The sequence below is a fragment of the Urocampus carinirostris genome, chromosome 8, assembly GCF_059441175.1.
Source record: "Urocampus carinirostris isolate Australia breed hairy pipefish chromosome 8, RoL_Ucar_1.0, whole genome shotgun sequence".
Lineage (NCBI taxonomy): Eukaryota > Metazoa > Chordata > Actinopteri > Syngnathiformes > Syngnathidae > Urocampus > Urocampus carinirostris.
In genome coordinates this window covers 25,780,500-25,805,347 of record NC_142356.1, presented here as the reverse complement: position 1 = coordinate 25,805,347, position 24,848 = coordinate 25,780,500, and the positions used below count along the sequence as shown (strand labels likewise).

Genomic DNA, 24,848 nt, shown 5'->3' with positions numbered 1-24,848 from the left:
ACGATTGCTACATCAACTGTTTTAAGTAGTTTGTAATCATTTGGATGGGATCAAAATCCTTATTGAAAATATTGTTTTGTTGGTTTTTACCTTGGTGTAATTTCTGGATTCGGACCATAATTTGTATATACAAGCATTGGTTGTTTAGTGGCAGAATTCTCGCTTGCCATGTGGGAGGCCCGGGTTCGATTCCCGGCCAATGCATGCAATATCATCTGCATTTAACGATTGCTACATCAACTGTTTTAAGTAGTTTGTAATCATTTGGATGGGATCAAAATCCTTATTGAAAATATTGTTTTGTTGGTTTTTACCTTGGTGTAATTTCTGGATTCGGACCATAATTTGTATATACAAGCATTGGTTGTTCAGTGGCAGAATTCTCGCTTGCCATGTGGGAGGCCCGGGTTCGATTCCCGGCCAATGCATGCACTATCATCTGCGTTTAACGATTGCTACATCAACTGTTTTAAGTAGTTTGTAATCATTTGGATGGGATCAAAATCCTTATTGAAAATATTGTTTTGTTGGTTTTTACCTTGGTGTAATTTCTGGATTCGGACCATAATTTGTATATACAAGAATTGGTTGTTTAGTGGCAGAATTCTCGCTTGCCATGTGGGAGGCCCGGGTTCGATTCCCGGCCAATGCATGCACTATCATCTGCGTTTAACGATTGCTACATCAACTGTTTTAAGTAGTTTTTAATCATTTGGATGGGATCAAAATCCTTATTGAAAATATTGTTTTGTTGGTTTTTACCTTGGTGTAATTTCTGGATTCGGACCATAATTTGTATATACAAGCATTGGTTGTTTAGTGGCAGAATTCTCGCTTGCCATGTGGGAGGCCCGGGTTCGATTCCCGGCCAATGCATGCATTATCATCTGCATTTAACGATTGCTACATCAACTGTTTTAAGTAGTTTGTAATCATTTGGATGGGATCAAAATCCTTATTGAAAATATTGTTTTGTTGGTTTTTACCTTGGTGTAATTTCTGGATTCGGACCATAATTTGTATATACAAGCATTGGTTGTTCAGTGGCAGAATTCTCGCTTGCCATGTGGGAGGCCCGGGTTCGATTCCCGGCCAATGCATGCACTATCATCTGCGTTTAACGATTGCTACATCAACTGTTTTAAGTAGTTTGTAATCATTTGGATGGGATCAAAATCCTTATTGAAAATATTGTTTTGTTGGTTTTTACCTTGGTGTAATTTCTGGATTCGGACCATAATTTGTATATACAAGAATTGGTTGTTTAGTGGCAGAATTCTCGCTTGCCATGTGGGAGGCCCGGGTTCGATTCCCGGCCAATGCATGCACTATCATCTGCGTTTAACGATTGCTACATCAACTGTTTTAAGTAGTTTGTAATCATTTGGATGGGATCAAAATCCTTATTGAAAATATTGTTTTGTTGGTTTTTACCTTGGTGTAATTTCTGGATTCGGACCATAATTTGTATATACAAGCATTGGTTGTTTAGTGGCAGAATTCTCGCTTGCCATGTGGGAGGCCCGGGTTCGATTCCCGGCCAATGCATGCATTATCATCTGCATTTAACGATTGCTACATCAACTGTTTTAAGTAGTTTGTAATCATTTGGATGGGATCAAAATCCTTATTGAAAATATTGTTTTGTTTGTTTTTACCTTGGTGTAATTTCTGGATTCGGACCATAATTTGTATATACAAGCATTGGTTGTTCAGTGGCAGAATTCTCGCTTGCCATGTGGGAGGCCCGGGTTCGATTCCCGGCCAATGCATGCACTATCATCTGCGTTTAACGATTGCTACATCAACTGTTTTAAGTAGTTTGTAATCATTTGGATGGGATCAAAATCCTTATTGAAAATATTGTTTTGTTGGTTTTTACCTTGGTGTAATTTCTGGATTCGGACCATAATTTGTATATACAAGAATTGGTTGTTTAGTGGCAGAATTCTCGCTTGCCATGTGGGAGGCCCGGGTTCGATTCCCGGCCAATGCATGCACTATCATCTGCGTTTAACGATTGCTACATCAACTGTTTTAAGTAGTTTGTAATCATTTGGATGGGATCAAAATCCTTATTGAAAATATTGTTTTGTTGGTTTTTACCTTGGTGTAATTTCTGGATTCGGACCATAATTTGTATATACAAGCATTGGTTGTTTAGTGGCAGAATTCTCGCTTGCCATGTGGGAGGCCCGGGTTCGATTCCCGGCCAATGCATGCATTATCATCTGCATTTAACGATTGCTACATCAACTGTTTTAAGTAGTTTGTAATCATTTGGATGGGATCAAAATCCTTATTGAAAATATTGTTTTGTTGGTTTTTACCTTGGTGTAATTTCTGGATTCGGACCATAATTTGTATATACAAGCATTGGTTGTTCAGTGGCAGAATTCTCGCTTGCCATGTGGGAGGCCCGGGTTCGATTCCCGGCCAATGCATGCACTATCATCTGCGTTTAACGATTGCTACATCAACTGTTTTAAGTAGTTTGTAATCATTTGGATGGGATCAAAATCCTTATTGAAAATATTGTTTTGTTGGTTTTTACCTTGGTGTAATTTCTGGATTCGGACCATAATGTGTACATACAAGCATTGGTTGTTTAGTGGCAGAATTCTCGCTTGCCATGTGGGAGGCCCGGGTTCGATTCCCGGCCAATGCATGCATTATCATCTGCGTTTAACGATTGCTACATCAACTGTTTTAAGTAGTTTGTAATGATTTGGATGGGATCAAAATCCTTATTGAAAATATTGTTTTGTTGGTTTTTACCTTGGTGTAATTTCTGGATTCGGACCATAATTTGTATATACAAGCATTGGTTGTTCAGTGGCTGAATTCTCGCTTGCCATGTGGGAGGCCCGGGTTCGATTCCCGGCCAATGCATGCACTATCATCTGCGTTTAACGATTGCTACATCAACTGTTTTAAGTAGTTTGTAATCATTTGGATGGGATCAAAATCCTTATTGAAAATATTGTTTTGTTGGTTTTTACCTTGGTGTAATTTCTGGATTCGGACCATAATTTGTACATACAAGCATTGGTTGTTTAGTGGCAGAATTCTCGCTTGCCATGTGGGAGGCCCGGGTTCGATTCCCGGCCAATGCATGCATTATCATCTGCATTTAACGATTGCTACATCAACTGTTTTAAGTAGTTTGTAATCATTTGGATGGGATCAAAATCCTTATTGAAAATATTGTTTTGTTGGTTTTTACCTTGGTGTAATTTCTGGATTCGGACCATAATTTGTATATACAAGCATTGGTTGTTCAGTGGCAGAATTCTCGCTTGCCATGTGGGAGGCCCGGGTTCGATTCCCGGCCAATGCATGCACTATCATCTGCGTTTAACGATTGCTACATCAACTGTTTTAAGTAGTTTGTAATCATTTGGATGGGATCAAAATCCTTATTGAAAATATTGTTTTGTTGGTTTTTACCTTGGTGTAATTTCTGGATTCGGACCATAATTTGTACATACAAGCATTGGTTGTTTAGTGGCAGAATTCTCGCTTGCCATGTGGGAGGCCCGGGTTCGATTCCCGGCCAATGCATGCATTATCATCTGCATTTAACGATTGCTACATCAACTGTTTTAAGTAGTTTGTAATCATTTGGATGGGATCAAAATCCTTATTGAAAATATTGTTTTGTTGGTTTTTACCTTGGTGTAATTTCTGGATTCGGACCATAATTTGTATATACAAGCATTGGTTGTTCAGTGGCAGAATTCTCGCTTGCCATGTGGGAGGCCCGGGTTCGATTCCCGGCCAATGCATGCACTATCATCTGCGTTTAACGATTGCTACATCAACTGTTTTAAGTAGTTTGTAATCATTTGGATGGGATCAAAATCCTTATTGAAAATATTGTTTTGTTGGTTTTTACCTTGGTGTAATTTCTGGATTCGGACCATAATGTGTACATACAAGCATTGGTTGTTTAGTGGCAGAATTCTCGCTTGCCATGTGGGAGGCCCGGGTTCGATTCCCGGCCAATGCATGCATTATCATCTGCGTTTAACGATTGCTACATCAACTGTTTTAAGTAGTTTGTAATCATTTGGATGGGATCAAAATCCTTATTGAAAATATTGTTTTGTTGGTTTTTACCTTGGTGTAATTTCTGGATTCGGACCATAATTTGTATATACAAGCATTGGTTGTTCAGTGGCAGAATTCTCGCTTGCCATGTGGGAGGCCCGGGTTTGATTCCCGGCCAATGCATGCACTATCATCTGCGTTTAACGATTGCTACATCAACTGTTTTAAGTAGTTTGTAATCATTTGGATGGGATCAAAATCCTTATTGAAAATATTGTTTTGTTGGTTTTTACCTTGGTGTAATTTCTGGATTCGGACCATAATTTGTATATACAAGCATTGGTTGTTTAGTGGCAGAATTCTCGCTTGCCATGTGGGAGGTCCGGGTTCGATTCCCGGCCAATGCATGCACTATCATCTGCGTTTAACGATTGCTACATCAACTGTTTTAAGTAGTTTGTAATCATTTGGATGGGATCAAAATCCTTATTGAAAATATTGTTTTGTTGGTTTTTACCTTGGTGTAATTTCTGGATTCGGACCATAATTTGTATATACAAGCATTGGTTGTTTAGTGGCAGAATTCTCGCTTGCCATGTGGGAGGCCCGGGTTCGATTCCCGGCCAATGCATGCATTATCATCTGCATTTAACGATTGCTACATCAACTGTTTTAAGTAGTTTGTAATCATTTGGATGGGATCAAAATCCTTATTGAAAATATTGTTTTGTTGGTTTTTACCTTGGTGTAATTTCTGGATTCGGACCATAATTTGTATATACAAGCATTGGTTGTTCAGTGGCAGAATTCTCGCTTGCCATGTGGGAGGCCCGGGTTCGATTCCCGGCCAATGCATGCACTATCATCTGCGTTTAACGATTGCTACATCAACTGTTTTAAGTAGTTTGTAATCATTTGGATGGGATCAAAATCCTTATTGAAAATATTGTTTTGTTGGTTTTTACCTTGGTGTAATTTCTGGATTCGGACCATAATGTGTACATACAAGCATTGGTTGTTTAGTGGCAGAATTCTCGCTTGCCATGTGGGAGGCCCGGGTTCGATTCCCGGCCAATGCATGCATTATCATCTGCGTTTAACGATTGCTACATCAACTGTTTTAAGTAGTTTGTAATGATTTGGATGGGATCAAAATCCTTATTGAAAATATTGTTTTGTTGGTTTTTACCTTGGTGTAATTTCTGGATTCGGACCATAATTTGTATATACAAGCATTGGTTGTTCAGTGGCAGAATTCTCGCTTGCCATGTGGGAGGCCCGGGTTCGATTCCCGGCCAATGCATGCACTATCATCTGCGTTTAACGATTGCTACATCAACTGTTTTAAGTAGTTTGTAATCATTTGGATGGGATCAAAATCCTTATTGAAAATATTGTTTTGTTGGTTTTTACCTTGGTGTAATTTCTGGATTCGGACCATAATTTGTATATACAAGCATTGGTTGTTCAGTGGCAGAATTCTCGCTTGCCATGTGGGAGGCCCGGGTTCGATTCCTGGCCAATGCATGCACTATCATCTGCGTTTAACGATTGCTACATCAACTGTTTTAAGTAGTTTGTAATCATTTGGATGGGATCAAAATCCTTATTGAAAATATTGTTTTGTTGGTTTTTACCTTGGTGTAATTTCTGGATTCGGACCATAATGTGTACATACAAGCATTGGTTGTTCAGTGGCAGAATTCTCGCTTGCCATGTGGGAGGCCCGGGTTCGATTCCCGGCCAATGCATGCACTATCATCTGCGTTTAACGATTGCTACATCAACTGTTTTAAGTAGTTTGTAATCATTTGGATGGGATCAAAATCCTTATTGAAAATATTGTTTTGTTGGTTTTTACCTTGGTGTAATTTCTGGATTCGGACCATAATTTGTATATACAAGCATTGGTTGTTTAGTGGCAGAATTCTCGCTTGCCATGTGGGAGGCCCGGGTTCGATTCCCGGCCAATGCATGCACTATCATCTGCGTTTAACGATTGCTACATCAACTGTTTTAAGTAGTTTGTAATCATTTGGATGGGATCAAAATCCTTATTGAAAATATTGTTTTGTTGGTTTTTACCTTGGTGTAATTTCTGGATTCGGACCATAATTTGTATATACAAGCATTGGTTGTTTAGTGGCAGAATTCTCGCTTGCCATGTGGGAGGCCCGGGTTCGATTCCCGGCCAATGCATGCATTATCATCTGCATTTAACGATTGCTACATCAACTGTTTTAAGTAGTTTGTAATCATTTGGATGGGATCAAAATCCTTATTGAAAATATTGTTTTGTTGGTTTTTACCTTGGTGTAATTTCTGGATTCGGACCATAATTTGTATATACAAGCATTGGTTGTTCAGTGGCAGAATTCTCGCTTGCCATGTGGGAGGCCCGGGTTCGATTCCCGGCCAATGCATGCACTATCATCTGCGTTTAACGATTGCTACATCAACTGTTTTAAGTAGTTTGTAATCATTTGGATGGGATCAAAATCCTTATTGAAAATATTGTTTTGTTGGTTTTTACCTTGGTGTAATTTCTGGATTCGGACCATAATGTGTACATACAAGCATTGGTTGTTTAGTGGCAGAATTCTCGCTTGCCATGTGGGAGGCCCGGGTTCGATTCCCGGCCAATGCATGCACTATCATCTGCGTTTAACGATTGCTACATCAACTGTTTTAAGTAGTTTGTAATCATTTGGATGGGATCAAAATCCTTATTGAAAATATTGTTTTGTTGGTTTTTACCTTGGTGTAATTTCTGGATTCGGACCATAATTTGTATATACAAGCATTGGTTGTTCAGTGGCGGAATTCTCGCTTGCCATGTGGGAGGCCCGGGTTCGATTCCCGGCCAATGCATGCACTATCATCTGCGTTTAACGATTGCTACATCAACTGTTTTAAGTAGTTTGTAATCATTTGGATGGGATCAAAATCCTTATTGAAAATATTGTTTTGTTGGTTTTTACCTTGGTGTAATTTCTGGATTCGGACCATAATTTGTATATACAAGCATTGGTTGTTCAGTGGCAGAATTCTCGCTTGCCATGTGGGAGGCCCGGGTTCGATTCCCGGCCAATGCATGCACTATCATCTGCGTTTAACGATTGCTACATCAACTGTTTTAAGTAGTTTGTAATCATTTGGATGGGATCAAAATCCTTATTGAAAATATTGTTTTGTTGGTTTTTACCTTGGTGTAATTTCTGGATTCGGACCATAATTTGTAAATACAAGCATTGGTTGTTCAGTGGCAGAATTCTCGCTTGCCATGTGGGAGGCCCGGGTTCGATTCCCGGCCAATGCATGCACTATCATCTGTGTTTAACGATTGCTACATCAACTGTTTTAAGTAGTTTGTAATCATTTGGATGGGATCAAAATCCTTATTGAAAATATTGTTTTGTTGGTTTTTACCTTGGTGTAATTTCTGGATTCGGACCATAATTTGTACATACAAGCATTGGTTGTTTAGTGGCAGAATTCTCGCTTGCCATGTGGGAGGCCCGGGTTCGATTCTCGGCCAATGCATGCATTATCATCTGCATTTAACGATTGCTACATCAACTGTTTTAAGTAGTTTGTAATCATTTGGATGGGATCAAAATCCTTATTGAAAATATTGTTTTGTTGGTTTTTACCTTGGTGTAATTTCTGGATTCGGACCATAATTTGTATATACAAGCATTGGTTGTTCAGTGGCAGAATTCTCGCTTGCCATGTGGGAGGCCCGGGTTCGATTCCCGGCCAATGCATGCACTATCATCTGCGTTTAACGATTGCTACATCAACTGTTTTAAGTAGTTTGTAATCATTTGGATGGGATCAAAATCCTTATTGAAAATATTGTTTTGTTGGTTTTTACCTTGGTGTAATTTCTGGATTCGGACCATAATGTGTACATACAAGCATTGGTTGTTTAGTGGCAGAATTCTCGCTTGCCATGTGGGAGGCCCGGGTTCGATTCCCGGCCAATGCATGCATTATCATCTGCGTTTAACGATTGCTACATCAACTGTTTTAAGTAGTTTGTAATCATTTGGATGGGATCAAAATCCTTATTGAAAATATTGTTTTGTTGGTTTTTACCTTGGTGTAATTTCTGGATTCGGACCATAATTTGTATATACAAGCATTGGTTGTTCAGTGGCAGAATTCTCGCTTGCCATTTGGGAGGCCCGGGTTCGATTCCCGGCCAATGCATGCACTATCATCTGCGTTTAACGATTGCTACATCAACTGTTTTAAGTAGTTTGTAATCATTTGGATGGGATCAAAATCCTTATTGAAAATATTGTTTTGTTGGTTTTTACCTTGGTGTAATTTCTGGATTCGGACCATAATTTGTATATACAAGCATTGGTTGTTTAGTGGCAGAATTCTCGCTTGCCATGTGGGAGGCCCGGGTTCGATTCCCGGCCAATGCATGCACTATCATCTGCGTTTAACGATTGCTACATCAACTGTTTTAAGTAGTTTGTAATCATTTGGATGGGATCAAAATCCTTATTGAAAATATTGTTTTGTTGGTTTTTACCTTGGTGTAATTTCTGGATTCGGACCATAAATTGTATATACAAGCATTGGTTGTTTAGTGGCAGAATTCTCGCTTGCCATGTGGGAGGCCCGGGTTCGATTCCCGGCCAATGCATGCATTATCATCTGCATTTAACGATTGCTACATCAACTGTTTTAAGTAGTTTGTAATCATTTGGATGGGATCAAAATCCTTATTGAAAATATTGTTTTGTTGGTTTTTACCTTGGTGTAATTTCTGGATTCGGACCATAATTTGTATATACAAGCATTGGTTGTTCAGTGGCAGAATTCTCGCTTGCCATGTGGGAGGCCCGGGTTCGATTCCCGGCCAATGCATGCATTATCATCTGCGTTTAACGATTGCTACATCAACTGTTTTAAGTAGTTTGTAATCATTTGGATGGGATCAAAATCCTTATTGAAAATATTGTTTTGTTGGTTTTTACCTTGGTGTATTTTCTGGATTCGGACCATAATGTGTACATACAAGCATTGGTTGTTTAGTGGCAGAATTCTCGCTTGCCATGTGGGAGGCCCGGGTTCGATTCCCGGCCAATGCATGCATTATCATCTGCGTTTAACGATTGCTACATCAACTGTTTTAAGTAGTTTGTAATCATTTGGATGGGATCAAAATCCTTATTGAAAATATTGTTTTGTTGGTTTTTACCTTGGTGTAATTTCTGGATTCGGACCATAATTTGTATATACAAGCATTGGTTGTTCAGTGGCAGAATTCTCGCTTGCCATGTGGGAGGCCCGGGTTCGATTCCCGGCCAATGCATGCACTATCATCTGCGTTTAACGATTGCTACATCAACTGTTTTAAGTAGTTTGTAATCATTTGGATGGGATCAAAATCCTTATTGAAAATATTGTTTTGTTGGTTTTTACCTTGGTGTAATTTCTGGATTCGGACCATAATTTGTATATACAAGCGTTGGTTGTTCAGTGGCAGAATTCTCGCTTGCCATGTGGGAGGCCCGGGTTCGATTCCCGGCCAATGCATGCACTATCATCTGCGTTTAACAATTGCTACATCAACTGTTTTAAGTAGTTTGTAATCATTTGGATGGGATCAAAATCCTTATTGAAAATATTGTTTTGTTGGTTTTTACCTTGGTGTAATTTCTGGATTCGGACCATAATGTGTACATACAAGCATTGGTTGTTTAGTGGCAGAATTCTCGCTTGCCATGTGCGAGGCCCGGGTTCGATTCCCGGCCAATGCATGCATTATCATCTGCGTTTAACGATTGCTACATCAACTGTTTTAAGTAGTTTGTAATCATTTGGATGGGATCAAAATCCTTATTGAAAATATTGTTTTGTTGGTTTTTACCTTGGTGTAATTTCTGGATTCGGACCATAATGTGTACATACAAGCATTGGTTGTTTAGTGGCAGAATTCTCGCTTGCCATGTGGGAGGCCCGGGTTCGATTCCCGGCCAATGCATGCATTATCATCTGCGTTTAACGATTGCTACATCAACTGTTTTAAGTAGTTTGTAATCATTTGGATGGGATCAAAATCCTTATTGAAAATATTGTTTTGTTGGTTTTTACCTTGGTGTAATTTCTGGATTCGGACCATAATTTGTATATACAAGCATTGGTTGTTCAGTGGCAGAATTCTCGCTCGCCATGTGGGAGGCCCGGGTTCGATTCCCGGCCAATGCATGCACTATCATCTGCGTTTAACGATTGCTACATCAACTGTTTTAAGTAGTTTGTAATCATTTGGATGGGATCAAAATCCTTATTGAAAATATTGTTTTGTTGGTTTTTACCTTGGTGTAATTTCTGGATTCGGACCATAATTTGTATATACAAGCATTGGTTGTTCAGTGGCAGAATTCTCGCTCGCCATGTGGGAGGCCCGGGTTCGATTTCCGGCCAATGCATGCACTATCATCTGCGTTTAACGATTGCTACATCAACTGTTTTAAGTAGTTTGTAATCATTTGGATGGGATCAAAATCCTTATTGAAAATATTGTTTTGTTGGTTTTTACCTTGGTGTAATTTCTGGATTCGGACCATAATGTGTACATACAAGCATTGGTTGTTTAGTGGCAGAATTCTCGCTTGCCATGTGCGAGGCCCGGGTTCGATTCCCGGCCAATGCATGCATTATCATCTGCGTTTAACGATTGCTACATCAACTGTTTTAAGTAGTTTGTAATCATTTGGATGGGATCAAAATCCTTATTGAAAATATTGTTTTGTTGGTTTTTACCTTGGTGTAATTTCTGGATTCGGACCATAATGTGTACATACAAGCATTGGTTGTTTAGTGGCAGAATTCTCGCTTGCCATGTGGGAGGCCCGGGTTCGATTCCCGGCCAATGCATGCATTATCATCTGCGTTTAACGATTGCTACATCAACTGTTTTAAGTAGTTTGTAATCATTTGGATGGGATCAAAATCCTTATTGAAAATATTGTTTTGTTGGTTTTTACCTTGGTGTAATTTCTGGATTCGGACCATAATTTGTATATACAAGCATTGGTTGTTCAGTGGCAGAATTCTCGCTTGCCATGTGGGAGGCCCGGGTTCGATTCCCGGCCAATGCATGCACTATCATCTGCGTTTAACGATTGCTACATCAACTGTTTTAAGTAGTTTGTAATCATTTGGATGGGATCAAAATCCTTATTGAAAATATTGTTTTGTTGGTTTTTACCTTGGTGTAATTTCTGGATTCGGACCATAATTTTTATATACAAGCATTGGTTGTTCAGTGGCAGAATTCTCGCTTGCCATGTGGGAGGCCCGGGTTCGATTCCCGGCCAATGCATGCACTATCATCTGCGTTTAACGATTGCTACATCAACTGTTTTAAGTAGTTTGTAATCATTTGGATGGGATCAAAATCCTTATTGAAAATATTGTTTTGTTGGTTTTTACCTTGGTGTAATTTCTGGATTCGGACCATAATTTTTATATACAAGCATTGGTTGTTCAGTGGCAGAATTCTCGCTTGCCATGTGGGAGGCCCGGGTTCGATTCCCGGCCAATGCATGCACTATCATCTGCGTTTAACGATTGCTACATCAACTGTTTTAAGTAGTTTGTAATCATTTGGATGGGATCAAAATCCTTATTGAAAATATTGTTTTGTTGGTTTTTACCTTGGTGTAATTTCTGGATTTGGACCATAATTTGTATATACAAGCATTGGTTGTTTAGTGGCAGAATTCTCGCTTGCCATGTGGGAGGCCCGGGTTCGATTCCCGGCCAATGCATGCATTATCATCTGCGTTTAACGATTGCTACATCAACTGTTTTAAGTAGTTTGTAATCATTTGGATGGGATCAAAATCCTTATTGAAAATATTGTTTTGTTGGTTTTTACCTTGGTGTAATTTCTGGATTCGGACCATAATTTGTATATACAAGCATTGGTTGTTCAGTGGCAGAATTCTCGCTTGCCATGTGGGAGGCCCGGGTTCGATTCCCGGCCAATGCATGCACTATCATCTGCGTTTAACGATTGCTACATCAACTGTTTTAAGTAGTTTGTAATCATTTGGATGGGATCAAAATCCTTATTGAAAATATTGTTTTGTTGGTTTTTACCTTGGTGTAATTTCTGGATTCGGACCATAATGTGTACATACAAGCATTGGTTGTTTAGTGGCAGAATTCTCGCTTGCCATGTGGGAGACCCGGGTTCGATTCCCGGCCAATGCATGCATTATCATCTGCGTTTAACGATTGCTACATCAACTGTTTTAAGTAGTTTGTAATCATTTGGATGGGATCAAAATCCTTATTGAAAATATTGTTTTGTTGGTTTTTACCTTGGTGTAATTTCTGGATTCGGACCATAATTTGTATATACAAGCATTGGTTGTTCAGTGGCAGAATTCTCGCTCGCCATGTGGGAGGCCCGGGTTCGATTCCCGGCCAATGCATGCACTATCATCTGCGTTTAACGATTGCTACATCAACTGTTTTAAGTAGTTTGTAATCATTTGGATGGGATCAAAATCCTTATTGAAAATATTGTTTTGTTGGTTTTTACCTTGGTGTAATTTCTGGATTCGGACCATAATGTGTACATACAAGCATTGGTTGTTTAGTGGCAGAATTCTCGCTTGCCATGTGGGAGGCCCGGGTTCGATTCCCGGCCAATGCATGCATTATCATCTGCGTTTAACGATTGCTACATCAACTGTTTTAAGTAGTTTGTAATCATTTGGATGGGATCAAAATCCTTATTGAAAATATTGTTTTGTTGGTTTTTACCTTGGTGTAATTTCTGGATTCGGACCATAATTTGTATATACAAGCATTGGTTGTTCAGTGGCAGAATTCTCGCTTGCCATGTGGGAGGCCCGGGTTCGATTCCCGGCCAATGCATGCACTATCATCTGCGTTTAACGATTGCTACATCAACTGTTTTAAGTAGTTTGTAATCATTTGGATGGGATCAAAATCCTTATTGAAAATATTGTTTTGTTGGTTTTTACCTTGGTGTAATTTCTGGATTCGGACCATAATTTGTATATACAAGCATTGGTTGTTCAGTGGCAGAATTCTCGCTTGCCATGTGGGAGGCCCGGGTTCGATTCCCGGCCAATGCATGCACTATCATCTGCGTTTAACAATTGCTACATCAACTGTTTTAAGTAGTTTGTAATCATTTGGAAGGGATCAAAATCCTTATTGAAAATATTGTTTTGTTGGTTTTTACCTTGGTGTAATTTCTGGATTCGGACCATAATTTTTATATACAAGCATTGGTTGTTCAGTGGCAGAATTCTCGCTTGCCATGTGGGAGGCCCGGGTTCGATTCCCGGCCAATGCATGCACTATCATCTGCGTTTAACGATTGCTACATCAACTGTTTTAAGTAGTTTGTAATCATTTGGATGGGATCAAAATCCTTATTGAAAATATTGTTTTGTTGGTTTTTACCTTGGTGTAATTTCTGGATTTGGACCATAATTTGTATATACAAGCATTGGTTGTTTAGTGGCAGAATTCTCGCTTGCCATGTGGGAGGCCCGGGTTCGATTCCCGGCCAATGCATGCATTATCATCTGCGTTTAACGATTGCTACATCAACTGTTTTAAGTAGTTTGTAATCATTTGGATGGGATCAAAATCCTTATTGAAAATATTGTTTTGTTGGTTTTTACCTTGGTGTAATTTCTGGATTCGGACCATAATTTGTATATACAAGCATTGGTTGTTCAGTGGCAGAATTCTCGCTTGCCATGTGGGAGGCCCGGGTTCGATTCCCGGCCAATGCATGCACTATCATCTGCGTTTAACGATTGCTACATCAACTGTTTTAAGTAGTTTGTAATCATTTGGATGGGATCAAAATCCTTATTGAAAATATTGTTTTGTTGGTTTTTACCTTGGTGTAATTTCTGGATTCGGACCATAATGTGTACATACAAGCATTGGTTGTTTAGTGGCAGAATTCTCGCTTGCCATGTGGGAGGCCCGGGTTCGATTCCCGGCCAATGCATGCATTATCATCTGCGTTTAACGATTGCTACATCAACTGTTTTAAGTAGTTTGTAATCATTTGGATGGGATCAAAATCCTTATTGAAAATATTGTTTTGTTGGTTTTTACCTTGGTGTAATTTCTGGATTCGGACCATAATTTGTATATACAAGCATTGGTTGTTCAGTGGCAGAATTCTCGCTCGCCATGTGGGAGGCCCGGGTTCGATTCCCGGCCAATGCATGCACTATCATCTGCGTTTAACGATTGCTACATCAACTGTTTTAAGTAGTTTGTAATCATTTGGATGGGATCAAAATCCTTATTGAAAATATTGTTTTGTTGGTTTTTACCTTGGTGTAATTTCTGGATTCGGACCATAATGTGTACATACAAGCATTGGTTGTTTAGTGGCAGAATTCTCGCTTGCCATGTGGGAGGCCCGGGTTCGATTCCCGGCCAATGCATGCATTATCATCTGCGTTTAACGATTGCTACATCAACTGTTTTAAGTAGTTTGTAATCATTTGGATGGGATCAAAATCCTTATTGAAAATATTGTTTTGTTGGTTTTTACCTTGGTGTAATTTCTGGATTCGGACCATAATTTGTATATACAAGCATTGGTTGTTCAGTGGCAGAATTCTCGCTTGCCATGTGGGAGGCCCGGGTTCGATTCCCGGCCAATGCATGCACTATCATCTGCGTTTAACGATTGCTACATCAACTGTTTTAAGTAGTTTGTAATCATTTGGATGGGATCAAAATCCTTATTGAAAATATTGTTTTGTTGGTTTTTACCTTGGTGTAATTTCTGGATTCGGACCATAATTTGTATATACAAGCATTGGTTGTTCAGTGGCAGAATTCTCGCTTGCCATGTGGGAGGCCCGGGTTCGATTCCCGGCCAATGCATGCACTATCATCTGCGTTTAACAATTGCTACATCAACTGTTTTAAGTAGTTTGTAATCATTTGGATGGGATCAAAATCCTTATTGAAAATATTGTTTTGTTGGTTTTTACCTTGGTGTAATTTCTGGATTCGGACCATAATGTGTACATACAAGCATTGGTTGTTTAGTGGCAGAATTCTCGCTTGCCATGTGCGAGGCCCGGGTTCGATTCCCGGCCAATGCATGCATTATCATCTGCGTTTAACGATTGCTACATCAACTGTTTTAAGTAGTTTGTAATCATTTGGATGGGATCAAAATCCTTATTGAAAATATTGTTTTGTTGGTTTTTACCTTGGTGTAATTTCTGGATTCGGACCATAATGTGTACATACAAGCATTGGTTGTTTAGTGGCAGAATTCTCGCTTGCCATGTGGGAGGCCCGGGTTCGATTCCCGGCCAATGCATGCATTATCATCTGCGTTTAACGATTGCTACATCAACTGTTTTAAGTAGTTTGTAATCATTTGGATGGGATCAAAATCCTTATTGAAAATATTGTTTTGTTGGTTTTTACCTTGGTGTAATTTCTGGATTCGGACCATAATTTGTATATACAAGCATTGGTTGTTCAGTGGCAGAATTCTCGCTTGCCATGTGGGAGGCCCGGGTTCGATTCCCGGCCAATGCATGCACTATCATCTGCGTTTAACGATTGCTACATCAACTGTTTTAAGTAGTTTGTAATCATTTGGATGGGATCAAAATCCTTATTGAAAATATTGTTTTGTTGGTTTTTACCTTGGTGTAATTTCTGGATTCGGACCATAATTTTTATATACAAGCATTGGTTGTTCAGTGGCAGAATTCTCGCTTGCCATGTGGGAGGCCCGGGTTCGATTCCCGGCCAATGCATGCACTATCATCTGCGTTTAACGATTGCTACATCAACTGTTTTAAGTAGTTTGTAATCATTTGGATGGGATCAAAATCCTTATTGAAAATATTGTTTTGTTGGTTTTTACCTTGGTGTAATTTCTGGATTTGGACCATAATTTGTATATACAAGCATTGGTTGTTTAGTGGCAGAATTCTCGCTTGCCATGTGGGAGGCCCGGGTTCGATTCCCGGCCAATGCATGCATTATCATCTGCGTTTAACGATTGCTACATCAACTGTTTTAAGTAGTTTGTAATCATTTGGATGGGATCAAAATCCTTATTGAAAATATTGTTTTGTTGGTTTTTACCTTGGTGTAATTTCTGGATTCGGACCATAATTTGTATATACAAGCATTGGTTGTTCAGTGGCAGAATTCTCGCTTGCCATGTGGGAGGCCCGGGTTCGATTCCCGGCCAATGCATGCACTATCATCTGCGTTTAACGATTGCTACATCAACTGTTTTAAGTAGTTTGTAATCATTTGGATGGGATCAAAATCCTTATTGAAAATATTGTTTTGTTGGTTTTTACCTTGGTGTAATTTCTGGATTCGGACCATAATGTGTACATACAAGCATTGGTTGTTTAGTGGCAGAATTCTCGCTTGCCATGTGGGAGGCCCGGGTTCGATTCCCGGCCAATGCATGCATTATCATCTGCGTTTAACGATTGCTACATCAACTGTTTTAAGTAGTTTGTAATCATTTGGATGGGATCAAAATCCTTATTGAAAATATTGTTTTGTTGGTTTTTACCTTGGTGTAATTTCTGGATTCGGACCATAATTTGTATATACAAGCATTGGTTGTTCAGTGGCAGAATTCTCGCTCGCCATGTGGGAGGCCCGGGTTCGATTCCCGGCCAATGCATGCACTATCATCTGCGTTTAACGATTGCTACATCAACTGTTTTAAGTAGTTTGTAATCATTTGGATGGGATCAAAATCCTTATTGAAAATATTGTTTTGTTGGTTTTTACCTTGGTGTAATTTCTGGATTCGGACCATAATGTGTACATACAAGCATTGGTTGTTTAGTGGCAGAATTCTCGCTTGCCATGTGGGAGGCCCGGGTTCGATTCCCGGCCAATGCATGCATTATCATCTGCGTTTAACGATTGCTACATCAACTGTTTTAAGTAGTTTGTAATCATTTGGATGGGATCAAAATCCTTATTGAAAATATTGTTTTGTTGGTTTTTACCTTGGTGTAATTTCTGGATTCGGACCATAATTTGTATATACAAGCATTGGTTGTTCAGTGGCAGAATTCTCGCTTGCCATGTGGGAGGCCCGGGTTCGATTCCCGGCCAATGCATGCATTATCATCTGCATTTAACGATTGCTACATCAACTGTTTTAAGTAGTTTGTAATCATTTGGATGGGATCAAAATCCTTATTGAAAATATTGTTTTGTTGGTTTTTACCTTGGTGTAATTTCTGGATTCGGACCATAATTTGTATATACAAGCATTGGTTGTTCAGTGGCAGAATTCTCGCTTGCCATGTGGGAGGCCCGGGTTCGATTCCCGGCCAATGCATGCATTATCATCTGCGTTTAACGATTGCTACATCAACTGTTTTAAGTAGTTTGTAATCATTTGGATGGGATCAAAATCCTTATTGAAAATATTGTTTTGTTGGTTTTTACCTTGGTGTAATTTCTGGATTCGGACCATAATGTGTACATACAAGCATTGGTTGTTTAGTGGCAGAATTCTCGCTTGCCATGTGGGAGGCCCGGGTTCGATTCCCGGCCAATGCATGCATTATCATCTGCGTTTAACGATTGCTACATCAACTGTTTTAAGTAGTTTGTAATCATTTGGATGGGATCAAAATCCTTATTGAAAATATTGTTTTGTTGGTTTTTACCTTGGTGTAATTTCTGGATTCGGACCATAATTTGTATATACAAGCATTGGTTGTTCAGTGGCAGAATTCTCGCTTGCCATGTGGGAGGCCCGGGTTCGATTCCCGGCCAATGCATGCACTATCATCTGCGTTTAACGATTGCTACATCAACTGTTTTAAGTAGTTTGTAATCATTTGGATGGGATCAAAATCCTTATTGAAAATATTGTTTTGTTGGTTTTTACCTTGGTGTAATTTCTGGATTCGGACCATAATTTGTATATACAAGCATTGGTTGTTCAGTGGCAGAATTCTCGCTTGCCATGTGGGAGGCCCGGGTTCGATTCCCGGCCAATGCATGCACTATCATCTGCGTTTAACAATTGCTACATCAACTGTTTTAAGTAGTTTGTAATCATTTGGATGGGATCAAAATCCTTATTGAAAATATTGTTTTGTTGGTTTTTACCTTGGTGTAATTTCTGGATTCGGACCATAATGTGTACATACAAGCATTGGTTGTTTAGTGGCAGAATTCTCGCTTGCCATGTGCGAGGCCCGGGTTCGATTCCCGGCCAATGCATGCATTATCATCTGCGTTTAACGATTGCTACATCAACTGTTTTAAGTAGTTTGTAATCATTTGGATGGGATCAAAATCCTTATTGAAAATATTGTTTTGTTGGTTTTTACCTTGGTGTAATTTCTGGATTCGGACCATAATGTGTACATACAAGCATTGGTTGTTTAGTGGCAGAATTCTCGCTTGCCATGTGGGAGGCCCGGGTTCGATTCCCGGCCAATGCATGCATTATCATCTGCGTTTAACGATTGCTACATCAACTGTTTTAAGTAGTTTGTAATCATTTGGATGGGATCAAAATCCTTATTGAAAATATTGTTTTGTTGGTTTTTACCTTGGTGTAATTTCTGGATTCGGACCATAATTTGTATATACAAGCATTGGTTGTTCAGTGGCAGAATTCTCGCTTGCCATGTGGGAGGCCCGGGTTCGATTCCCGGCCAATGCATGCACTATCATCTGCGTTTAACGATTGCTACATCAACTGTTTTAAGTAGTTTGTAATCATTTGGATGGGATCAAAATCCTTATTGAAAATATTGTTTTGTTGGTTTTTACCTTGGTGTAATTTCTGGATTCGGACCATAATTTTTATATACAAGCATTGGTTGTTCAGTGGCAGAATTCTCGCTTGCCATGTGGGAGGCCCGGGTTCGATTCCCGGCCAATGCATGCACTATCATCTGCGTTTAACGATTGCTACATCAACTGTTTTAAGTAGTTTGTAATCATTTGGATGGGATCAAAATCCTTATTGAAAATATTGTTTTGTTGGTTTTTACCTTGGTGTAATTTCTGGATTTGGACCATAATTTGTATATACAAGCATTGGTTGTTTAGTGGCAGAATTCTCGCTTGCCATGTGGGAGGCCCAGGTTTGATTCCCGGCCAATGCATGCATTATCATCTGCGTTTAACGATTGCTACATCAACTGTTTTAAGTAGTTTGTAATCATTTGGATGGGATCAAAATCCTTATTGAAAATATTGTTTTGTTGGTTTTTACCTTGGTGTAATTTCTGGATTCGGACCATAATTTGTATATACAAGCATTGGTTGTTCAGTGGCAGAATTCTCGCTTGCCATGTGGGAGGCCCGGGTTCGATTCCCGGCCAATGCATGCACTATCATCTGCGTTTAACGATTGCTACATCAACTGTTTTAAGTAGTTTGTAATCATTTGGATGGGATCAAAATCCTTATTGAAAATATTGTTTTGTTGGTTTTTACCTTGGTGTAATTTCTGGATTCGGACCATAATGTGTACATACAAGCATTGGTTGTTTAGTGGCAGAATTCTCGCTTGCCATGTGGGAGGCCCGGGTTCGATTCCCGGCCAATGCATGCATTATCATCTGCGTTTAACGATTGCTACATCAACTGTTTTAAGTAGTTTGTAATCATTTGGATGGGATCAAAATCCTTATTGAAAATATTGTTTTGTTGGTTTTTACCTTGGTGTAATTTCTGGATTCGGACCATAATTTGTATATACAAGCATTGGTTGTTCAGTGGCAGAATTCTCGCTCGCCATGTGGGAGGCCCGGGTTCGATTCCCGGCCAATGCATGCACTATCATCTGCGTTTAACGATTGCTACATCAACTGTTTTAAGTAGTTTGTAATCATTTGGATGGGATCAAAATCCTTATTGAAAATATTGTTTTGTTGGTTTTTACCTTGGTGTAATTTCTGGATTCGGACCATAATGTGTACATACAAGCATTGGTTGTTTAGTGGCAGAATTCTCGCTTGCCATGTGGGAGGCCCGGGTTCGATTCCCGGCCAATGCATGCATTATCATCTGCGTTTAACGATTGCTACATCAACTGTTTTAAGTAGTTTGTAATCATTTGGATGGGATCAAAATCCTTATTGAAAATATTGTTTTGTTGGTTTTTACCTTGGTGTAATTTCTGGATTCGGACCATAATTTGTATATACAAGCATTGGTTGTTCAGTGGCAGAATTCTCGCTTGCCATGTGGGAGGCCCGGGTTCGATTTCCGGCCAATGCATGCACTATCATCTGCGTTTAACGATTGCTACATCAACTGTTTTAAGTAGTTTGTAATCATTTGGATGGGATCAAAATCCTTATTGAAAATATTGTTTTGTTGGTTTTTACCTTGGTGTAATTTCTGGATTCGGACCATAATGTGTACATACAAGCATTGGTTGTTTAGTGGCAGAATTCTCGCTTGCCATGTGGGAGGCCCGGGTTCGATTCCCGGCCAATGCATGCATTATCATCTGCGTTTAACGATTGCTACATCAACTGTTTTAAGTAGTTTGTAATCATTTGGATGGGATCAAAATCCTTATTGAAAATATTGTTTTGTTGGTTTTTACCTTGGTGTAATTTCTGGATTCGGACCATAATGTGTACATACAAGCATTGGTTGTTTAGTGGCAGAATTCTCGCTTGCCATGTGGGAGGCCCGGGTTCGATTCCCGGCCAATGCATGCATTATCATCTGCGTTTAACGATTGCTACATCAACTGTTTTAAGTAGTTTGTAATCATTTGGATGGGATCAAAATCCTTATTGAAAATATTGTTTTGTTGGTTTTTACCTTGGTGTAATTTCTGGATTCGGACCATAATTTGTATATACAAGCATTGGTTGTTCAGTGGCAGAATTCTCGCTTGCCATGTGGGAGGCCCGGGTTCGATTCCCGGCCAATGCATGCACTATCATCTGCGTTTAACGATTGCTACATCAACTGTTTTAAGTAGTTTGTAATCATTTGGATGGGATCAAAATCCTTATTGAAAATATTGTTTTGTTGGTTTTTACCTTGGTGTAATTTCTGGATTCGGACCATAATTTGTATATACAAGCATTGGTTGTTCAGTGGCAGAATTCTCGCTTGCCATGTGGGAGGCCCGGGTTCGATTCCCGGCCAATGCATGCACTATCATCTGCGTTTAACGATTGCTACATCAACTGTTTTAAGTAGTTTGTAATCATTTGGATGGGATCAAAATCCTTATTGAAAATATTGTTTTGTTGGTTTTTACCTTGGTGTAATTTCTGGATTCGGACCATAATGTGTACATACAAGCATTGGTTGTTTAGTGGCAGAATTCTCGCTTGCCATGTGGGAGGCCCGGGTTCGATTCCCGGCCAATGCATGCATTATCATCTGCGTTTAACGATTGCTACATCAACTGTTTTAAGTAGTTTGTAATCATTTGGATGGGATCAAAATCCTTATTGAAAATATTGTTTTGTTGGTTTTTACCTTGGTGTAATTTCTGGATTCGGACCATAATTTGTATATACAAGCATTGGTTGTTCAGTGGCAGAATTCTCGCTTGCCATGTGGGAGGCCCGGGTTCGATTCCCGGCCAATGCATGCACTATCATCTGCGTTTAACGATTGCTACATCAACTGTTTTAAGTAGTTTGTAATCATTTGGATGGGATCAAAATCCTTATTGAAAATATTGTTTTGTTGGTTTTTACCTTGGTGTAATTTCTGGATTCGGACCATAATGTGTACATACAAGCATTGGTTGTTTAGTGGCAGAATTCTCGCTTGCCATGTGGGAGGCCCGGGTTCGATTCCCGGCCAATGCATGCATTATCATCTGCGTTTAACGATTGCTACATCAACTGTTTTAAGTAGTTTGTAATCATTTGGATGGGATCAAAATCCTTATTGAAAATATTGTTTTGTTGGTTTTTACCTTGGTGTAATTTCTAGATTCGGACCATAAATTGTATATACAAGCATTGGTTGTTCAGTGGCAGAATTCTTGCTTGCCATGTGGGAGGCCCGGGTTCGATTCCCGGCCAATGCATGCACTATCATCTGCGTTTAACGATTGCTACATCAACTGTTTTAAGTAGTTTGTAATCATTTGGATGGGATCAAAATCCTTATTGAAAATATTGTTTTGTTGGTTTTTACCTTGGTGTAATTTCTGGATTCGGACCATAATTTGTACATACAAGCATTGGTTGTTTAGTGGCAGAATTCTCGCTTGCCATGTGGGAGGCCCGGGTTCGATTCCCGGCCAATGCATGCATTATCATCTGCGTTTAACGATTGCTACATCAACTGTTTTAAGTAGTTTGTAATCATTTGGATGGGATCAAAATCCTTATTGAAAATATTGTTTTGTTGGTTTTTACCTTGGTGTAATTTCTGGATTCGGACCATAATTTGTATATACAAGCATTGGTTGTTTAGTGGCAGAATTCTCGCTTGCCATGTGGGAGGCCCGGGTTCGATTCCCGGCCAATGCATGCATTATCATCTGCGTTTAACGATTGCTACATCAACTGTTTTAAGTAGTTTGTAATCATTTGGATGGGATCAAAATCCTTATTGAAAATATTGTTTTGTTGGTTTTTACCTTGGTGTAATTTCTGGATTCGGACCATAATTTGTACATACAAGCATTGGTTGTTCAGTGGCAGAATTCTCGCTTGCCATGTGGGAGGCCCGGGTTCGATTCCCGGCCAATGCATGCACTATCATCTGCGTTTAACGATTGCTACATCAACTGTTTTAAGTAGTTTGTAATCATTTGGATGGGATCAAAATCCTTATTGAAAATATTGTTTTGTTGGTTTTTACCTTGGTGTAATTTCTGGATTCGGACCATAATGTGTACATACAAGCATTGGTTGTTTAGTGGCAGAATTCTCGCTTGCCATGTGGGAGGCCCGGGTTCGATTCCCGGCCAATGCATGCATTATCATCTGCGTTTAACGATTGCTACATCAACTGTTTTAAGTAGTTTGTAATCATTTGGATGGGATCAAAATCCTTATTGAAAATATTGTTTTGTTGGTTTTTACCTTGGTGTAATTTCTGGATTCGGACCATAATTTGTATATACAAGCATTGGTTGTTCAGTGGCAGAATTCTCGCTTGCCATGTGGGGGCCCGGGTTCGATTCCCGGCCAATGCATGCACTATCATCTGCGTTTAACGATTGCTACATCAACTGTTTTAAGTAGTTTGTAATCATTTGGATGGGATCAAAATCCTTATTGAAAATATTGTTTTGTTGGTTTTTACCTTGGTGTAATTTCTGGATTCGGACCATAATTTGTATATACAAGCATTGGTTGTTTAGTGGCAGAATTCTCGCTTGCCATGTGGGAGGCCCGGGTTCGATTCCCGGCCAATGCATGCATTATCATCTGCGTTTAACGATTGCTACATCAACTGTTTTAAGTAGTTTGTAATCATTTGGATGGGATCAAAATCCTTATTGAAAATATTGTTTTGTTGGTTTTTACCTTGGTGTAATTTCTGGATTCGGACCATAATTTGTATATACAAGCATTGGTTGTTCAGTGGCAGAATTCTCGCTTGCCATGTGGGAGGCCCGGGTTCGATTCCCGGCCAATGCATGCACTATCATCTGCGTTTAACGATTGCTACATCAACTGTTTTAAGTAGTTTGTAATCATTTGGATGGGATCAAAATCCTTATTGAAAATATTGTTTTGTTGGTTTTTACCTTGGTGTAATTTCTGGATTCGGACCATAATGTGTACATACAAGCATTGGTTGTTTAGTGGCAGAATTCTCGCTTGCCATGTGGGAGGCCCGGGTTCGATTCCCGGCCAATGCATGCATTATCATCTGCGTTTAACGATTGCTACATCAACTGTTTTAAGTAGTTTGTAATCATTTGGATGGGATCAAAATCCTTATTGAAAATATTGTTTTGTTGGTTTTTACCTTGGTGTAATTTCTGGATTCGGACCATAATTTGTATATACAAGCATTGGTTGTTCAGTGGCAGAATTCTCGCTTGCCATGTGGGAGGCCCGGGTTCGATTCCCGGCCAATGCATGCACTATCATCTGCGTTTAACGATTGCTACATCAACTGTTTTAAGTAGTTTGTAATCATTTGGATGGGATCAAAATCCTTATTGAAAATATTGTTTTGTTGGTTTTTACCTTGGTGTAATTTCTGGATTCGGACCATAATTTGTACATACAAGCATTGGTTGTTTAGTGGCAGAATTCTCGCTTGCCATGTGGGAGGCCCGGGTTCGATTCCCGGCCAATGCATGCATTATCATCTGCGTTTAACGATTGCTACATCAACTGTTTAAGTAGTTTGTAATCATTTGGATGGGATCAAAATCCTTATTGAAAATATTGTTTTGTTGGTTTTTACCTTGGTGTAATTTCTGGATTCGGACCATAATTTGTATATACAAGCATTGGTTGTTCAGTGGCAGAATTCTCGCTTGCCATGTGGGAGGCCTGGTTTCGATTCCCGGCCAATGCATGCACTATCATCTGCGTTTAACGATTGCTACATCAACTGTTTTAAGTAGTTTGTAATCATTTGGATGGGATCAAAATCCTTATTGAAAATATTGTTTTGTTGGTTTTTACCTTGGTGTAATTTCTGGATTCGGACCATAATTTGTATATACAAGCATTGGTTGTTTAGTGGCAGAATTCTCGCTTGCCATGTGGGAGGCCCGGGTTCGATTCCCGGCCAATGCATGCATT

The 24,848-nt window shown here is 39.4% G+C and overlaps 1 protein-coding gene and 61 non-coding genes across 62 annotated transcripts in view; 61 read left to right on the top strand and 1 right to left on the bottom strand.

The window, feature by feature from the left end:
- fhdc1 (FH2 domain containing 1) overlaps positions 1-24,848 on the bottom strand; it is a 73,905-nt gene that overhangs the window by 12,621 nt on the left and 36,436 nt on the right. The window lies entirely within an intron of this gene.
- On the top strand, positions 358-428 carry trnag-gcc (transfer RNA glycine (anticodon GCC)). Its single transcript has one exon. It is a non-coding gene; the product is annotated as a tRNA-Gly (tRNA).
- Positions 1,030-1,100, top strand: trnag-gcc (transfer RNA glycine (anticodon GCC)). Its single transcript has one exon. It is a non-coding gene; the product is annotated as a tRNA-Gly (tRNA).
- trnag-gcc (transfer RNA glycine (anticodon GCC)) lies at positions 1,702-1,772 on the top strand. Its single transcript has one exon. It is a non-coding gene; the product is annotated as a tRNA-Gly (tRNA).
- On the top strand, positions 2,374-2,444 carry trnag-gcc (transfer RNA glycine (anticodon GCC)). Its single transcript has one exon. It is a non-coding gene; the product is annotated as a tRNA-Gly (tRNA).
- Positions 3,270-3,340, top strand: trnag-gcc (transfer RNA glycine (anticodon GCC)). Its single transcript has one exon. It is a non-coding gene; the product is annotated as a tRNA-Gly (tRNA).
- On the top strand, positions 3,718-3,788 carry trnag-gcc (transfer RNA glycine (anticodon GCC)). Its single transcript has one exon. It is a non-coding gene; the product is annotated as a tRNA-Gly (tRNA).
- Positions 4,838-4,908, top strand: trnag-gcc (transfer RNA glycine (anticodon GCC)). The gene has a single exon. It is a non-coding gene; the product is annotated as a tRNA-Gly (tRNA).
- trnag-gcc (transfer RNA glycine (anticodon GCC)) lies at positions 5,286-5,356 on the top strand. The gene has a single exon. It is a non-coding gene; the product is annotated as a tRNA-Gly (tRNA).
- trnag-gcc (transfer RNA glycine (anticodon GCC)) lies at positions 5,734-5,804 on the top strand. The gene has a single exon. It is a non-coding gene; the product is annotated as a tRNA-Gly (tRNA).
- Positions 6,406-6,476, top strand: trnag-gcc (transfer RNA glycine (anticodon GCC)). Its single transcript has one exon. It is a non-coding gene; the product is annotated as a tRNA-Gly (tRNA).
- Positions 7,078-7,148, top strand: trnag-gcc (transfer RNA glycine (anticodon GCC)). The gene has a single exon. It is a non-coding gene; the product is annotated as a tRNA-Gly (tRNA).
- trnag-gcc (transfer RNA glycine (anticodon GCC)) lies at positions 7,302-7,372 on the top strand. Its single transcript has one exon. It is a non-coding gene; the product is annotated as a tRNA-Gly (tRNA).
- Positions 7,750-7,820, top strand: trnag-gcc (transfer RNA glycine (anticodon GCC)). The gene has a single exon. It is a non-coding gene; the product is annotated as a tRNA-Gly (tRNA).
- Positions 8,870-8,940, top strand: trnag-gcc (transfer RNA glycine (anticodon GCC)). The gene has a single exon. It is a non-coding gene; the product is annotated as a tRNA-Gly (tRNA).
- On the top strand, positions 9,318-9,388 carry trnag-gcc (transfer RNA glycine (anticodon GCC)). Its single transcript has one exon. It is a non-coding gene; the product is annotated as a tRNA-Gly (tRNA).
- Positions 9,542-9,612, top strand: trnag-gcc (transfer RNA glycine (anticodon GCC)). Its single transcript has one exon. It is a non-coding gene; the product is annotated as a tRNA-Gly (tRNA).
- trnag-gcc (transfer RNA glycine (anticodon GCC)) lies at positions 11,110-11,180 on the top strand. Its single transcript has one exon. It is a non-coding gene; the product is annotated as a tRNA-Gly (tRNA).
- trnag-gcc (transfer RNA glycine (anticodon GCC)) lies at positions 11,334-11,404 on the top strand. Its single transcript has one exon. It is a non-coding gene; the product is annotated as a tRNA-Gly (tRNA).
- trnag-gcc (transfer RNA glycine (anticodon GCC)) lies at positions 11,558-11,628 on the top strand. Its single transcript has one exon. It is a non-coding gene; the product is annotated as a tRNA-Gly (tRNA).
- Positions 12,006-12,076, top strand: trnag-gcc (transfer RNA glycine (anticodon GCC)). The gene has a single exon. It is a non-coding gene; the product is annotated as a tRNA-Gly (tRNA).
- trnag-gcc (transfer RNA glycine (anticodon GCC)) lies at positions 12,902-12,972 on the top strand. The gene has a single exon. It is a non-coding gene; the product is annotated as a tRNA-Gly (tRNA).
- Positions 13,126-13,196, top strand: trnag-gcc (transfer RNA glycine (anticodon GCC)). The gene has a single exon. It is a non-coding gene; the product is annotated as a tRNA-Gly (tRNA).
- trnag-gcc (transfer RNA glycine (anticodon GCC)) lies at positions 13,350-13,420 on the top strand. Its single transcript has one exon. It is a non-coding gene; the product is annotated as a tRNA-Gly (tRNA).
- On the top strand, positions 13,798-13,868 carry trnag-gcc (transfer RNA glycine (anticodon GCC)). The gene has a single exon. It is a non-coding gene; the product is annotated as a tRNA-Gly (tRNA).
- On the top strand, positions 14,694-14,764 carry trnag-gcc (transfer RNA glycine (anticodon GCC)). The gene has a single exon. It is a non-coding gene; the product is annotated as a tRNA-Gly (tRNA).
- Positions 14,918-14,988, top strand: trnag-gcc (transfer RNA glycine (anticodon GCC)). Its single transcript has one exon. It is a non-coding gene; the product is annotated as a tRNA-Gly (tRNA).
- On the top strand, positions 15,366-15,436 carry trnag-gcc (transfer RNA glycine (anticodon GCC)). The gene has a single exon. It is a non-coding gene; the product is annotated as a tRNA-Gly (tRNA).
- On the top strand, positions 15,590-15,660 carry trnag-gcc (transfer RNA glycine (anticodon GCC)). The gene has a single exon. It is a non-coding gene; the product is annotated as a tRNA-Gly (tRNA).
- trnag-gcc (transfer RNA glycine (anticodon GCC)) lies at positions 15,814-15,884 on the top strand. Its single transcript has one exon. It is a non-coding gene; the product is annotated as a tRNA-Gly (tRNA).
- On the top strand, positions 16,038-16,108 carry trnag-gcc (transfer RNA glycine (anticodon GCC)). The gene has a single exon. It is a non-coding gene; the product is annotated as a tRNA-Gly (tRNA).
- trnag-gcc (transfer RNA glycine (anticodon GCC)) lies at positions 16,262-16,332 on the top strand. The gene has a single exon. It is a non-coding gene; the product is annotated as a tRNA-Gly (tRNA).
- trnag-gcc (transfer RNA glycine (anticodon GCC)) lies at positions 16,486-16,556 on the top strand. Its single transcript has one exon. It is a non-coding gene; the product is annotated as a tRNA-Gly (tRNA).
- trnag-gcc (transfer RNA glycine (anticodon GCC)) lies at positions 16,934-17,004 on the top strand. The gene has a single exon. It is a non-coding gene; the product is annotated as a tRNA-Gly (tRNA).
- On the top strand, positions 17,158-17,228 carry trnag-gcc (transfer RNA glycine (anticodon GCC)). Its single transcript has one exon. It is a non-coding gene; the product is annotated as a tRNA-Gly (tRNA).
- On the top strand, positions 17,382-17,452 carry trnag-gcc (transfer RNA glycine (anticodon GCC)). The gene has a single exon. It is a non-coding gene; the product is annotated as a tRNA-Gly (tRNA).
- Positions 17,606-17,676, top strand: trnag-gcc (transfer RNA glycine (anticodon GCC)). The gene has a single exon. It is a non-coding gene; the product is annotated as a tRNA-Gly (tRNA).
- trnag-gcc (transfer RNA glycine (anticodon GCC)) lies at positions 17,830-17,900 on the top strand. The gene has a single exon. It is a non-coding gene; the product is annotated as a tRNA-Gly (tRNA).
- Positions 18,054-18,124, top strand: trnag-gcc (transfer RNA glycine (anticodon GCC)). Its single transcript has one exon. It is a non-coding gene; the product is annotated as a tRNA-Gly (tRNA).
- trnag-gcc (transfer RNA glycine (anticodon GCC)) lies at positions 18,502-18,572 on the top strand. Its single transcript has one exon. It is a non-coding gene; the product is annotated as a tRNA-Gly (tRNA).
- On the top strand, positions 18,726-18,796 carry trnag-gcc (transfer RNA glycine (anticodon GCC)). Its single transcript has one exon. It is a non-coding gene; the product is annotated as a tRNA-Gly (tRNA).
- On the top strand, positions 18,950-19,020 carry trnag-gcc (transfer RNA glycine (anticodon GCC)). The gene has a single exon. It is a non-coding gene; the product is annotated as a tRNA-Gly (tRNA).
- Positions 19,398-19,468, top strand: trnag-gcc (transfer RNA glycine (anticodon GCC)). The gene has a single exon. It is a non-coding gene; the product is annotated as a tRNA-Gly (tRNA).
- On the top strand, positions 19,622-19,692 carry trnag-gcc (transfer RNA glycine (anticodon GCC)). The gene has a single exon. It is a non-coding gene; the product is annotated as a tRNA-Gly (tRNA).
- Positions 20,070-20,140, top strand: trnag-gcc (transfer RNA glycine (anticodon GCC)). Its single transcript has one exon. It is a non-coding gene; the product is annotated as a tRNA-Gly (tRNA).
- Positions 20,518-20,588, top strand: trnag-gcc (transfer RNA glycine (anticodon GCC)). Its single transcript has one exon. It is a non-coding gene; the product is annotated as a tRNA-Gly (tRNA).
- Positions 20,742-20,812, top strand: trnag-gcc (transfer RNA glycine (anticodon GCC)). Its single transcript has one exon. It is a non-coding gene; the product is annotated as a tRNA-Gly (tRNA).
- On the top strand, positions 20,966-21,036 carry trnag-gcc (transfer RNA glycine (anticodon GCC)). Its single transcript has one exon. It is a non-coding gene; the product is annotated as a tRNA-Gly (tRNA).
- trnag-gcc (transfer RNA glycine (anticodon GCC)) lies at positions 21,190-21,260 on the top strand. The gene has a single exon. It is a non-coding gene; the product is annotated as a tRNA-Gly (tRNA).
- Positions 21,414-21,484, top strand: trnag-gcc (transfer RNA glycine (anticodon GCC)). The gene has a single exon. It is a non-coding gene; the product is annotated as a tRNA-Gly (tRNA).
- trnag-gcc (transfer RNA glycine (anticodon GCC)) lies at positions 21,638-21,708 on the top strand. The gene has a single exon. It is a non-coding gene; the product is annotated as a tRNA-Gly (tRNA).
- Positions 21,862-21,932, top strand: trnag-gcc (transfer RNA glycine (anticodon GCC)). Its single transcript has one exon. It is a non-coding gene; the product is annotated as a tRNA-Gly (tRNA).
- trnag-gcc (transfer RNA glycine (anticodon GCC)) lies at positions 22,310-22,380 on the top strand. The gene has a single exon. It is a non-coding gene; the product is annotated as a tRNA-Gly (tRNA).
- trnag-gcc (transfer RNA glycine (anticodon GCC)) lies at positions 22,534-22,604 on the top strand. Its single transcript has one exon. It is a non-coding gene; the product is annotated as a tRNA-Gly (tRNA).
- trnag-gcc (transfer RNA glycine (anticodon GCC)) lies at positions 22,758-22,828 on the top strand. Its single transcript has one exon. It is a non-coding gene; the product is annotated as a tRNA-Gly (tRNA).
- On the top strand, positions 22,982-23,052 carry trnag-gcc (transfer RNA glycine (anticodon GCC)). Its single transcript has one exon. It is a non-coding gene; the product is annotated as a tRNA-Gly (tRNA).
- On the top strand, positions 23,429-23,499 carry trnag-gcc (transfer RNA glycine (anticodon GCC)). The gene has a single exon. It is a non-coding gene; the product is annotated as a tRNA-Gly (tRNA).
- Positions 23,653-23,723, top strand: trnag-gcc (transfer RNA glycine (anticodon GCC)). The gene has a single exon. It is a non-coding gene; the product is annotated as a tRNA-Gly (tRNA).
- trnag-gcc (transfer RNA glycine (anticodon GCC)) lies at positions 23,877-23,947 on the top strand. The gene has a single exon. It is a non-coding gene; the product is annotated as a tRNA-Gly (tRNA).
- On the top strand, positions 24,101-24,171 carry trnag-gcc (transfer RNA glycine (anticodon GCC)). The gene has a single exon. It is a non-coding gene; the product is annotated as a tRNA-Gly (tRNA).
- On the top strand, positions 24,325-24,395 carry trnag-gcc (transfer RNA glycine (anticodon GCC)). The gene has a single exon. It is a non-coding gene; the product is annotated as a tRNA-Gly (tRNA).
- Positions 24,772-24,842, top strand: trnag-gcc (transfer RNA glycine (anticodon GCC)). The gene has a single exon. It is a non-coding gene; the product is annotated as a tRNA-Gly (tRNA).